The sequence below is a fragment of the Pantherophis guttatus genome, chromosome 6 (assembly GCF_059756535.1).
Source record: "Pantherophis guttatus breed Tessera chromosome 6, ASM5975653v1, whole genome shotgun sequence".
In the NCBI taxonomy this organism is placed as follows: domain Eukaryota; kingdom Metazoa; phylum Chordata; class Lepidosauria; order Squamata; family Colubridae; genus Pantherophis; species Pantherophis guttatus.
Genome location: NC_142068.1, coordinates 45751743 through 45765113, shown reverse-complemented (window position 1 = coordinate 45765113; position 13371 = coordinate 45751743). Strand labels below are relative to the sequence as shown.

The 13371-nt window shown below is 42.0% G+C and overlaps 1 protein-coding gene across 8 annotated transcripts in view; it reads right to left on the bottom strand.

The window, feature by feature from the left end:
* Positions 1–13371, bottom strand: part of LDB1 (LIM domain binding 1) — a 60961-nt gene that overhangs the window by 26332 nt on the left and 21258 nt on the right. For 3 of the 8 annotated variants that reach the window (XM_034439901.3, XM_087872813.1, XM_087872815.1), the window contains exon 1: positions 11400–12151. The exons of 4 other annotated variants lie outside the window; for them this stretch is intronic. The gene's annotated coding sequence lies outside the window, so the exon portion shown is untranslated. Of the gene's footprint in view, positions 1–11399; positions 12183–13371 lie in introns of those variants that run through there. One more of the 8 variants, XM_087872814.1, reaches the window with a different exon arrangement.

Here is a 13371-nt window from a genome sequence, read left to right as displayed (position 1 = left end):
AAATAGAACAGTAACGTTAATATACAAATCCGGTGTGTGTGTGTGTGTGTGTGTGTGTGTCGGGGACAAAACTTCAGTTCCACAGAACAATATATAGTCATGATGGTGAACCTATGGCAGGTGTGCCAGAGGTGGCATGCAGAGCCTCTCTGTGGACACGTACACAGTCACCAGCTGCTCTTCTGGTTTCCAGCACACGCATACACGTCGGCCAGCTGGTCTTCATGTGCACCGGAGTACCGGAAACTGGAATAACAGCTGACCAGTGCACATGCACGTGCTGGAAACACTGGCTCTGGCGCACACGAAGACCAGCTGGCGAGCCACACATGTGCACTGGCCAGCTGGTCTCCAGGTTTCCGGTGCTCCGGTACGCACGTTCTGGTTTGGGCACTCAGTGCTAGAAAGGTGCACGAGGCCCCCCTGTGCCCCGTTTTGGGCCTGCACCAACCTGGAAGAGAAAATGGGGCACAATGGCCCCCGCGTGCCCCATTTTGGGCCTGGAAAGCCTCCTGCACCAACCTGCACCCCCCACGCATGCACCCCATCCCCCTGAGCATGCGTGTCCCCCGCACATGCATGGCAGAGACCTGAAGATCAGCTGGCCGGCGGGAGGCACACTTGCATGCACAGTGGAGCTGGGCTGGGGCGACGACTGGCATGCCCGCAGAGAGGGCTCTGCGTGCCACCTGTGGCATGCGTGCCATAGGTTCGTCATCACAGCTCTATCCAAAGCTCTATCCAAAGACTTTTTCCCAATTGCAAAAGGGATTTTAAGTGCAATTCAATCCCACATTCTTCACTAATCAAGTTCAATGCCCCAGCCACTACAAATTCATTAAATCAGTTATGGTCAAAAGATGAACTTGGGTCTGCACAGCAGTTAATCAATATTATTTTATGATTGTCATAATTTGCAATAATTATGAGGCAGATATATCTTCTCTGATTAACAGTATGACATAGCAGTGCTTATCAGTTCAGAACATATGGAGATCCTCTAAAAAGACAGTCTAGAACTAGAACCCAGCCAGATAGTCTAGAAAGACATATAGTATAGGATAAATCTATATTATCAGTTATCAGTTATGTGGCCAGATATTATTAGCCGTTAATGTGAAACAAGATTTAGCTAGATAAGAGTGTAATATTGATTGTGATTTACTTGGGGAAAGCCAGAAAAATGGGGCAGTGTCTACATAGATCAGATGAAAAAAGAATTGCCTTAACAACTAGAAATGACACTAGTCCCTGAAGGCTTTCCTGTAGTAGCACAGTCCCAGGACAAACAGAACCATTTTTATTTAGTTAGTTAACCAATTTATATAGCTGCCTATTGTCACTCAGCAGATACTGCACCAAGAAATAAAGAGAAGTGCTATTAAGGTACACAAAGAAATCAGATAAATCTTTGCAATATCTGGGAAAAAAATAGAAAAGGGGAAGCTGCAGTCCTGATTAAAACATTCAGATTAAAAATTTATGCATAATCTGAATTCCAAGTTGAGATTGAATCATATGTTGGACAGGACTGTAGTTATTCACCTCTTCACTTAGCTGTACTTCACTTACCATTCCTGCTTGCTCTGAAAGGAGAATATAAGATCGTACAGCCTTATCTGTAGCATTTAACTTGTGGTATTTTAGGAAAAGTCCATTTAAGAATAAGAATTATAAGCAAAGTAGCTGCATAGGCTTCAGGTCCACTTCTGCAATTCTAGATGCAATTCTAGGTACTAGTTATTATCTTTAAATCTCTATATGGCACAGGACCAAGTTATCAGTGGGAATAACTTTCCCTAAAGAAATCTACCTGTCCTACCATCATAGTGTGAGCATACCCCTACTGGTAGTCCCTTCCCTTAAACATTATGGGACCATTATGCACCTTAGGAGAACTAGGAAGTGTGGCTCTTCTATGGCAGCTCCTGCTCTATGGAACACTTTCCCTTTGAAATCTGCAGACATCTACCTTGCTAGTCTTTTGAAAAGTCCTGAAGACTTGACTTTCCTCCCAAGCACTGGGATAGGATGACGTGACTACCTACTGGAAGCTTAAAGGTGCTAATTTTTTTCCTTTTAATGTTTATGGTTTTAATAATTTTAATATAGTTTTATGTTGTTTTATTATTGTTAATTCTTGACTACCCAAAATTTGGTATAAGATGGGTGACTATACAAATGAATAAAAAATAAAATAAATGATGAAATGAAATGAAATGAAAAGAAATAAAATAAATACAAATTTGCAGGTCTTTAACTTGAACCAATATTAAGCCTTTTATATCCTGGCAGTCATCTCATATTTAGAGGTACAAGGTTTGACATATGAAATAAGATCCAGACATCATGGAGGTACTGAAGGAAAAATGTACCAACTTTAAATCAGTGACATTCTGCATAATATATAGATATATGAAAAGATAAAAGTTAGTATTAGTTAATATCTAATGTGGGTTTTTAAAAGTTGTTGAAATATGATTAATTTTCATTAATGAGCCTTTAGCACCAATGTACAACATGCAGGGATGTTTTCATTATTAGTAAGCAACTGCAATAATAAATCCAATACAAGTTATTTACTTTGGCAGTTACTTTAAATTGTATTGCTAGGAACAAATGCTTAGGAGATCCGAATGTCAAATCACTTAATATTATACCTTATATAATATTATTATTATATAATGTATAATATTAAAATATTTTTTAAATGTGTATCACTGACTACTACAGTCCCTTAATCCGTTTTATCCCCCCCCCTTCTCAATTTTCTAATTTACAACTACTGGTAGTAACTTCCCACAACTATGTTTTTATACAACTCAACTCAGAATGAAAGTGGATAGAACCACAAAAACATGATGTTACCATTTTTGCTTTATTACAGGCTATTGAGACAATTCAAAGACTTGTATCATAAAAAATGCTATTCGGTCAGAGCTGAAGAAGCTTCTTGAATGAGAAGCGAAATGTCTTCAAAGAAAAACCAGAAAGTCCAGTTGCCTCTTGAAAAAAGCACCTTTGGAATACTTTCTAACATTACTTTTGAATTTCCCTCCTGTCAGTTTAAGCTTATGCTCCCGTGTTTCTGTTTTTTGCTTAATATTGAAAATACTGCCTTCTAGAACCTTATATACAGATTCAAAGGTTTCAATCGTGTCCCGCCTCCTTCCCTTCTGTCTGCCAGGCTGTACATATCTCCAATCTCTCCTGATATGTTCTGTCCTCAGAACTTGCACTATTTTTGTTACCTGTCTTTGGACTCACTGAATCTTATCAATATCGTTTTTTAAAATGAGGTCTCCAGAAATGGAAATAGTATTCCAAATGGGATCTGACTATATAGTAGGATTAAGACCTCCTTTTTCTTGGTGATCCCTCTAGTGATACATCCCAGAATTTTGTTTCCACAGTTGCCTGGCCACACTGTTTACTTATTTTGCAGTCTTCTGTTATGAGCACACTTAAATCCTTTTCTTCTGTTGTTCTAGCACTGGAGCCCTAATACTGTAGCCTGCCAGGCGATTATTTTTCCCCACATGCATAATCTTACATTTAGAAACAATTAAATGCATTCCACATTTTTGAACAATTTTCCTGCAATGCCAAATCGTTTTCCATGTTACAAATATCCCCAGGAACATCAAGTTTAATATACACCCTTGTGGCACCAGCAAAAAGACAAACATTACCTATCTAACAATCCTTCTGTTATATCACTATTTCTTATCAACCTTTTTTGTTTAATAAAGTAACAGTTCTGAATTTAAGAGTCTAGAGTATGGCAATATTTATTTAAGTAATTGTAAAAGAAACAGATGGAAACCAGAATGTAATCAACATTTCTATGATCACTAAACAGCCACTGAAGTCTTTCAGAATTCTCTGTTTGCAAAGATGTAATTAGGCAGAGTCTTCTTGTCATGTGTTTGACTGACATTTTGGAATCCCAACCCTTTGTCTAGCATTAGGATATTTATGCCTCCTGCTACCCATGAATGGAGTTTAGGTATTCAAGAATAATAGTCAGCATGTATCATTTGGTATCTTATACTGAACTGTGAGTTCTGCAAAACGTATGGTAGTGTGTGTGTTTGTGTTTGTGTGTGTGTGTGTGTGTATCTATCTATCTATCTATCTATCTATCTATCTATCTATCTATCTATCTATCTCCATATAAACCCAAAGCTTCTTTTACACAATTCGTAAAATAATTTGTGTTATTTTAGATTTGATACTACATCCTAATTACAATACTGCATCAGACAATAAGGCAAGATTATGATGGGGGAAAGTTGTCTGCTGGTTTATATATCCCACCACAGTAAAACCATTAAATTCAATTGAGCTTTCACTCATGTAAAGATTCATAGGATTATAGTCTAAGGCTATAAATTTCTACAGCTAGTGTTATGATCATTTGTTTAATGATTATTTGAAGTTACCACAGCACTGAAAAATTGACTTATGACCTGTTCTTGAATTCATGACTATCGTAGTGTTCCTTCGATCACATGTGCAGAATTTGGGTTGTTGACAAGTCTAATCTCTCAGAGTTCTAGTTCTGTATGTCCTTATCATTTTAAAATTAGGCATAATTGAAAAAAGTCTGGCTAATAACCGCAAAGCAAAAATGCTGATAATTTTTATCCTTCCAATATGAAACCTCAAGGCTTCTTTCCTGCCAGCACAGTAAAATTCAAAAGGTTACATATTCAGCCACAGAAGGATAGAGCAGCTCCATTTAGACAGTGCATAGCTACTATCTAATTTCCAAATTCAGTTATTCATCTGCCATCATCTTTTTTTTTATTCCCAAAAGTCTTCCAAATATTATATATTATATATTAACCCTTAAATAATCTGCCTTTAAGTACCACTGAAGGAAATGAGAAATTTAATTGGTGGAGCATTTTTTTCTATATAGTTGGAAATTCAGGTTTTTCATTAGATTGTACAATTCTTTCACTGTGTGCTCTTTAAGTGATATTGGTCAGTTTGTGTAACCACCAGCCCCATGGGTTGGTACTACCACTGTGTTTTAAAAAGAAAGTGATAGACTTAAATTTAATGTCAAGGGCCTGAAGAGACTAGGCTAAGACGTGCTACTGTGAAACTCTAAATCTAAATAAATCCAATGGAAAACTATCTATCTGTTAGAATAGTTTCCAAAAGCTACCAAACAAATGTGCATTAAGCAGGGGAAAAGTTAAAAGTTTTCCTGAAAACTTATTGCCTCAAACCTAATAATAAATTGTTCTGTTTTTGCTCCTTTTCACTAAGCTTTATTCAGATAGATATTAATCAGAGTAGGGCTGGAAGGGACCTTGGAGGTCTTCTAGTCCAACCCCCTGCTCAAGCAGGTGAACCTATACCTGTGATGGAGAACCTATGGCATGCGTGCCACAGGTGGCACGTGGAGCCATATCTACGGGCATGTGAGCATTGCTCAAGCTCAGCTCCAGTGCATATATGCACGCTGGCCAGCTGATTTTCAGGGCCCACCAGAAGTTGGGAAATGGGCTGTTTCCAGCCTCCAGAGGGCCTCCTGAGGGGGGGGAGACCATTTTCATCCTCACCAGGCTCCTAGAAAGCCTCTGGAGCCTGGGGAGGGCGAAAAAACGGGTCTTCCGGTCCCACCGGAAGTCAGGAAATGGGCCATTTCCGGCATCCAGAGGGCTTCCTGGGGGGGTGGGGAAGGGCGTTTTCGCCCTCTCCAGGCTCCTAGAAAACCTCTGGAGCTTGGGGAGGGCAATAAACGGGCCTACTGGGCCCACTGGGCCATTCCATGCCAAAAGTGGGGGGAGTGCAGGGGGGGTCATGCGCGCATGTGCGGGGGGCGGGGAGCATTGAATTATGGGTGTGGGCACCTACACGCGTGACACCCATGCGCTCCCCCCACTTTTGGCACGCCATGTCAAAAAGGTTGTTCCACTAGTTAATTGTTCTCACTGTTAGGAAGTTTCGCCTTAATTCCAGGTTGCTTCTCTCCTTAATTAGTTTCCATCCATTGTTTCTTGTCTATACAGAGACAAAATATATACCATATTTATTTATTACTAGCTGTACCCGGCCACGCGTTGCTGTGGCCCAGTCTGGTGCTTCCGCTGGGCTATAAGAGCGAGGCTGAAGTTCCAAAGTCTCCACGAATATTTGGTGGGCATGGCCAACTCGACGTCACTCACTTTCATCAGTCACATGACAGCCCCCAAGCCACACCTACCCAGCTGGTGATTAGGACAGAGAACCGGTTGCTAAAAAATAATGGGAACCACAAAATCCTCCCTGTCTCCCCCTCTCTCTTTGTATCTCTCTCTGTGTCTCTCTCTCCCCCCCTCTGTATCTCTCTATGTGTCTCTCTCTCCCCCTCTCTGTATCTCTGTCTCTCTCCCCCCTCTCTCTTTCTCCCCCCTCTGTATCTCTCTGTCTCTCTCTCCCCCATGTCTCTCTCTCCCCCTCTCTATCTCTATGTCTCTCTCCCCCCTCTCTCTGCATCTCTCTGTCTCTCTCTCTCCCACCCTCTCTCTCTGTATCTCTGTATGTTTCTCTCTCCCCCGTCTCTCTGTATTTCTCTATGTCTCTCTCTCCCTCTCTCTCTGTTTATCTCTGTCTCTGGCCTGGCCTCTTCTGCATCCCCCGCCACCGCCCTTACCTTTTCAGGCCAGGCCTTCGCAGCTCTCCACACCACAGCAGAAACTCGGGGGGCCCCTCCGTCCTCCCTACACAGATGTTCTTTGGAGGCTCATCGGGGAGACGCATGGCAGGGCAGGGCAGGGAAGGAAAGGGAGGGAGGGAGGGGGTGTGGCGGGGGTTCGAGGCTGGTTTGGGACTTCCCGCCCGAAGGAAGAAAGCGGCAAAGCCAGGAGTCACGCATACCCCACTGGACCCTGCTGCGCAGTTCTCCTCCCCTGCCTGCCAAGGGCAGGGGAATGATTAAATACCCCGCTCTTCCAGGCAAAACGAAGAAGGGCCGCCCATCCTCCCTCCTGCCCGTTTCCACCCCCCGAAGCCTCCCCGGAGCCTCTTTTCTGCCAGAGGCCGAAATTTTCGTGTAGGCTCCGTGAACTGCCAGAGCGCCCACCTGGGAATCAAAGGAGGTGCTGGTCAAAGGCAGCCCCAAGGCTCCAGTTGCCTCCATCTCACGCTCACCGACCAGATTCGCATAGCACCGGTTAGCGGCTGGTCTTTCTGACCTCGGGGCCCGTGTTAGCGCTGGGCCAGGCACGATTTGGGCCAGACGAGGGATGGAGGGTTCCCGCTCGGCGGACCCAGGCAGCCTCGTTGCCAGGTGTTTTTTGGAGGGAGCCCCGAGAGCAGCTGGCGAGGGGGATGGGCAGCAGCAGCGGGTGAGGATAGTTCGAGGGGTGGCCGGGGGAGGGGGAGATCAGAGCCAGGCTCGGGCAGGCCCCGCCCAGCCCTAGAAGCGCCGGCTGCGAGGGCTTCCTGGCGGGGAGCCAGCTGCTTACCTGCCGAGCCTGGTGGCAGGATATGGCCCTCGGGTGTCTCTGCCTTCCAAATGTGCAGTTTCTTGGAAGCAATATGGAGAGTCTAAATATAAGGAGCAGAAATCTGTTGAGCATACTCAGGGCTGGGAGGCTGCAATGTTGGTTTTACGTCAACAGCAGATGGCGCTGTTTTTCAATGTTTGTCAATGTCTTTCAATGTTTTCCAATGTTTTTCATGTTTTTACCTGTCACAGGTGTGACATGTATATAATATAGGTATATAGAAACACGCCTGTAGTCAAATGCAATGTTGCGTCAAAATTTGAAAGCAATCGGTGAAGAACTTTCGGAGATGTGCGGTTATGTACAAACGGACATTTACATTTTTATTTATATAGATTTATTTATTAGTTCAATTTATATGCCGCCCTCCTCTGAAGACTCAGGGCGGCTTACAATGCACTTATAGCAATAGCCTTCATTCTTTTGTATATACCTGCTTATTAGGGCTTTTGGCCCCCCCATAAGCGGTGTTTCTACAAAATCAGCTTATTGCCTCCACAATCCGGGTCCTCAATTTACCTACCTCGGAAGGATGGAAGGCTGAGTCAACCTTGAGCCTGGTGAGATTTGAACTCGCACTAATTGCAGGCAGCTGGCAGCTAAATGCTACATAACAGCACTTAGTCCGCTGCACCACCAAGGCTCTATATACAGGCTATATACAGGTCTGTATATGGGTATACAGAGACAAAATCTGAATTCACATCTGAATCAAGATCAAATCAAACTACAGTCTAACCTTCCTCTAAATAATACGTTCCATTTTAAATATTCTTATTACCTGTTGTGATGTCCTAAAGTTTTTATCCTAAGTTTCTGTGCAAAAATGTAATGCCTTATAACTACGCTTAAAGTTGCAGCCAATGTTGGACTGAATACCACAAGATTTATTTCTACTAAATCTCCAAAGGACCACTGTAATGATGTTAACAAACTCAACTTCATTCTCCACCAACACTCAAATAAAGGATATGTTTTCATTGTAAGGAGATGCTGAAACAACTTGTAATTATCATCTGCAATAAAGCTTAGAAATAAGAAGCCTAACCTATGATTCTTACCTTTAAACAATGAAAAATATTTCCAACCTTAAAATGTATTACATTTCTTCTTCCCTCCTTCCACCTCTCTTATCTTTACAATCTTGACTCTTTAACATCAGCCAAAGGGCTAGATTTATCAATAAAGACACTGTCAGCTCCTGCACTGTTACCTCTAGAAAAGAAATTATATACAATAATGCATGTCTCTGTTTCTTTTCCTAAATATATTTACCTAATAATTTGAAAGAATTAAGTAGCAGTAAGTAAGTAGGACAACAACTAGAAATGATTCCCCCATATAAAGGAGTTAAATATTGTTGCCCTACCTAAAAATAAATAAAAATCACTCTGAATCAAATCAAAGATTTATGTAGCCCAGCATTCTATCTTCACAAAATGCTCTGAAAGAGCCCACAAATAGAACATGCTGCCAACAACATTATCCCCATTTCAATCTTTCTAGTACTGAAAATAAAATCTCTATCTCTCATACTAGGTAGGTAGCTTACCAAACTTTTTATGAGAAGCTATGCCTTACATCTTGTAATAGCAAATTCTACTTCAATCATGTGCTGTTTGAAGCAGTACTTCCTTCATTTGACTAGAATTTCTCCCAATTCAGTTTCACTGGATGATCCCAAAGTTCTAATATTATGTAGTGGACACCATACTTTGCCAAACACCAAACTGACTTTTATTGACCTATTACAACACTCTGCTGGGCCCAATGTTGACTCTGCATTAGAATGAATACTGACACCCTATCTCTGAGATATTATTGCTTTCCAACACTGCATCTATCACCATATAGTGAGTCTAACAGTTTCTATGAGAAAAGGACTTAGGTAATTGGAACAAGTCACCAAATCGTCTAAAAATATGTATTCCCCAATTTTTCATAATGAGTATGTATTGTATGTAAGGTCTAAGGATTTTGCAAATTCATCTATCAGCCTTCTTGCTGTTTCCTTAACATCAAGCTGAAAGGCATGCAGAAATTTCATTCCACTCTGCCATGTCTTAAATCAGGGGTCCCCAAACTTGGCAGCTTTAAGACTTGTGGACTTCAACTCCCAGAATTCTCCAGCCAGCATAGCATAGCTGGCTGGAGAATTCTGACAGTTGAAGTCCACAAGTCTTAAAGCGGCCAACTTTGAAGACCTCTGTCTTAAATCCTATTTGTTTAAATTATCTTTTCTCCTAACTGCCAGAAGATTTGCAAGGAACATGTAATAGTGCTAGAGTAGAAACAGTTCTGTTTTTGCTTATGCACAAGTAAACTATTGGGGTTCAGCATCTAGGCTTCTTTTAGATAAAATATGGATATGCAGATTCCATATTATTTCAAAGTTTAGTGCAAGCACCATACATACGACAATAAAGGTTAGCAATATTATGTCAGCCCCAAGGCCATCTAGATTATAACTTGAATACTACTATCAATTCAATATGCGACTTTTATTTAACCCTTGATAATACTATCATTGTAAATCTCATTTTAATACTATATCAATATTCAGGACCATGGCCTGAGTAACCAGTAGTCTCTAATGTTCAAAATTAGTTAATATATAATAATCTCCAGGCAAGCATGTTTCTAATATGACAAGGTTTCTCTAAATGAATAAATCAAGACACAAGGAACTGCCTTCCAACCATACTCAATATACATTTCACCCATTAAGCAATTTCTTCAGTGTAAAAACTATGTTCAGATTCAAGGATATTAAACAGAATTGCTGACAATGCTCTTCATTATTTTCCCCAAGGGCTGCATATATTAAAAGCATAAAAATATGGGGCCATTTGCTTCAAATCTAGAAATGGTGTAGCAAATTCAGCAAAGCATGAGGCTTGGTTAAGAAGGCCCCTCTGTATAATCTGGCAGCAATGCCAACACACACTTATTTAAGTTACAAACTCCATTTTATCACCAACCAATCCTGTTCTTCTACTTGAGTGAAATAGTCTGGGAACTGGAAAAACCTGCAACCTCAGCCAAGTACAGGGGGCTTATTTACAAGGGGGAAAAAAACAAGAGAGAAGTGAGGGGAAAGGGTCTGAGACTTATAGAAATGGTTGCAAGAATAGATTGACAACATGAACTGGAGCTCTCTCCAGACAAACAGTGCTACTCATTACACTTTGTGATTTCTATACTGCACACTTCTGAGGTGGATTTCTTTTTAGGATACCAGGAACCTGCCTTTCCTGTTTGAAAGTCATCAAGATCTCTAGAAGTTGCAGAGTCAAACCCTACCTCGTTGTCTATTGGCCAGCCATTTCATTCAGCCCCCTGATGAACTGCACACCTCGATTGGGAACTTCTAAAATATGTTCCTGGTTTTCCAGTCCCATTCCTCCAAAACAGAGTACCCACATCCAAAAGCCTCCCCGTACAAAGTTATATTCTCTGCACTTCCTGTATTTCACTTCCCTCTCCACAATCCAATTTACAACTATCTTCTGAGAGCAGAACTTGCATCTCTACCCATCAATTCAAGAGGATGAAAGGAAACTAAAATGCATAAGGTGGGAAATAGCAAGTTCTTTACCCAAAGATCACTTTCACACACAAACACAAAGATAAACACACACACAGATCACACACATATATCTATATCCAATCCAAACCCATTAATCCAAAATCTTCCAGCATTGGCTTGAAGCCTCTTTTGCCTTTCTCTCTTGCATAGCTAGTTACAAATCCTCACATGGATCTGGCACCAACTACTACAGCAGCAAGAGATCCATTTGCTGGGGAGAAGCCACTGGAAAGTGCCTCCGCCACCACCGACCAATTCCAAGCACCCTGGGACTCCGCATCCATCCCAACCCAGAGGCTTACCTGAGGAGAACTGCCGGAGCGGTGCAGATGTGGTGGGGCAGGGAAAAGGTGGGAGAACGCAGGACGGAAACTCAGAACATCTCTGTTCCGCGGGCGCCTTACTCCAACCCAGCCATGGGGAGGGGGGGGGGAGAGAAAAGTTCAAAATGAAAATAATAACAGAGAAAAGCCGAGTTGCAACCGGACGAGGCAGGAGCGGAGCGAGGGGGCCGCCGAGAGGCCTAGCTGTGCGAATGGCAGCCGGAGGAAACAGGAAGGCTTCGGTGGAAAGGAGGAAGCCCGTCCTTTGTTTGCCAGGTTTTCCCTGAACAATGGCTGCTGCTGCTGCTGCTGCTGTCTCAGGCCCTCTGTTGGGGTATGGAGGAGGCTCCTGCTATTGCACAGTCGCTCGCTCTCGCGTACACGCGCACACAAACACACACACCTCCCAGTGCCTCTCAGAAAGAGGCCCAGAAGCTATCCAAGGAGGGGGACCTTCTTCCCTCCTCCCATTTCTCTCCCCCGCTCCAGGAGCTGCTCTGATCGCGGGAACGAGGGAGGGATCTGCTATGCCAAGGCTGAGAGAAAAACAAAAGGGAGAGGCAGAGTCCGGCAGAAAGAGGAGGTAAATCCCCAAGGCGGAAGGGAGACAACGCAGCGGAAAGACCAGAGGAGAGAAGGCAAGGGCAGGAGCTGATGCCAGCCCTTGAAAAGGAAAAAGCTTCCTGTTGTAAAAGTACGCACAGCTGCCTTGCAAAACAGATCTCGCAACTAGAAGAGCCCCCCCCCCAACCTTGGAAGAAACTCTCGGGCTGTTCCCTCTCTTCCCCACCCCCAAAAAACCGTGATCCAAGAAGGATGGGAAAGCTTCAGAGTGCGTGTTATATTTTGGGAGTCTGAAAATGGGAGGAAGGAAACAGAACTTTGTCATATCTGGGTGCTCTCTTATATATCTGCATGAAATAAAGCCAGTATTGCCTCAGTTACAAGGGTGTGGAAGAGTGAGATGTATTTGTTCAAGGCCACATTTGTACTAGGAAAAAAACCCCACCGCAATCAGAAGAATAGGTACTAGCAAGCAAATCTGTCTGAATTTAATGGGAATTACTTCTAAGTAAATATACTGCTCAAAAAAATAAAGGGAACACAAGCAGAAGACATCCGAGATCTGAATGAATGAAATAGCCTTATTAAATACTTTGTTCTTTACATACAGTAGTTTATACACTGCTCAAACAACTAAAGGGAACACAAAACTACTGTATGTAACAAACAAAATATTTAATAAGGCTATTTCATTCATTCAGATCTCGGATATCTTCTGCTTGTGTTCCCTTTATTTTTTTGAGCAGTGTATAATGAAAGCCTGGTTGAAATTAGTATGGTCATTACCAATATTAAAATAGAAAGCTAATTCTTAAATATGAGGTCTTATATAGCTTATATAGCTCTGCCTTCCAATAAAGGGCAAGGAATATAGAAGAAACTACCTCAACAGATAAGATCCCTGCTATTTCCACCAAATCTGATATGTATCCTGAGATTATTGCTGTATGCTATTTAGTGGTAGGGTTTGCCCTGTTCTAGACTCAACTTTGCAGTTGACTTTTAGAACTAGAAGTTGAGTTGCCAATTTTCATACATATCACTAATAGGAGACGCCAACAACTGCCTTTCCCAATATGGTGTCCTCAGATTATTTTTAGACTACAATTTGTAGATTTCCTATTCAACCTGTAATGATGCAGAAATACAACAGATGAAATATGGGATTACTACAATGGTTAAAGCTTCTGCTTTTGAATTTTTATATTTAATATAGATGCCAACAAGATAGGGCCACTGTCAATAAGCAACAGTGTGATTCACTTAATAACTGCAGTGATTCACTTAACAACTGTGGCAAAAAAGGTTGTAAAATGAGGCACAACTCACTTAACAACTGCAACTGAAACTTTAGGCTCAGTTGTGGACATACGTCAACCTGCATATA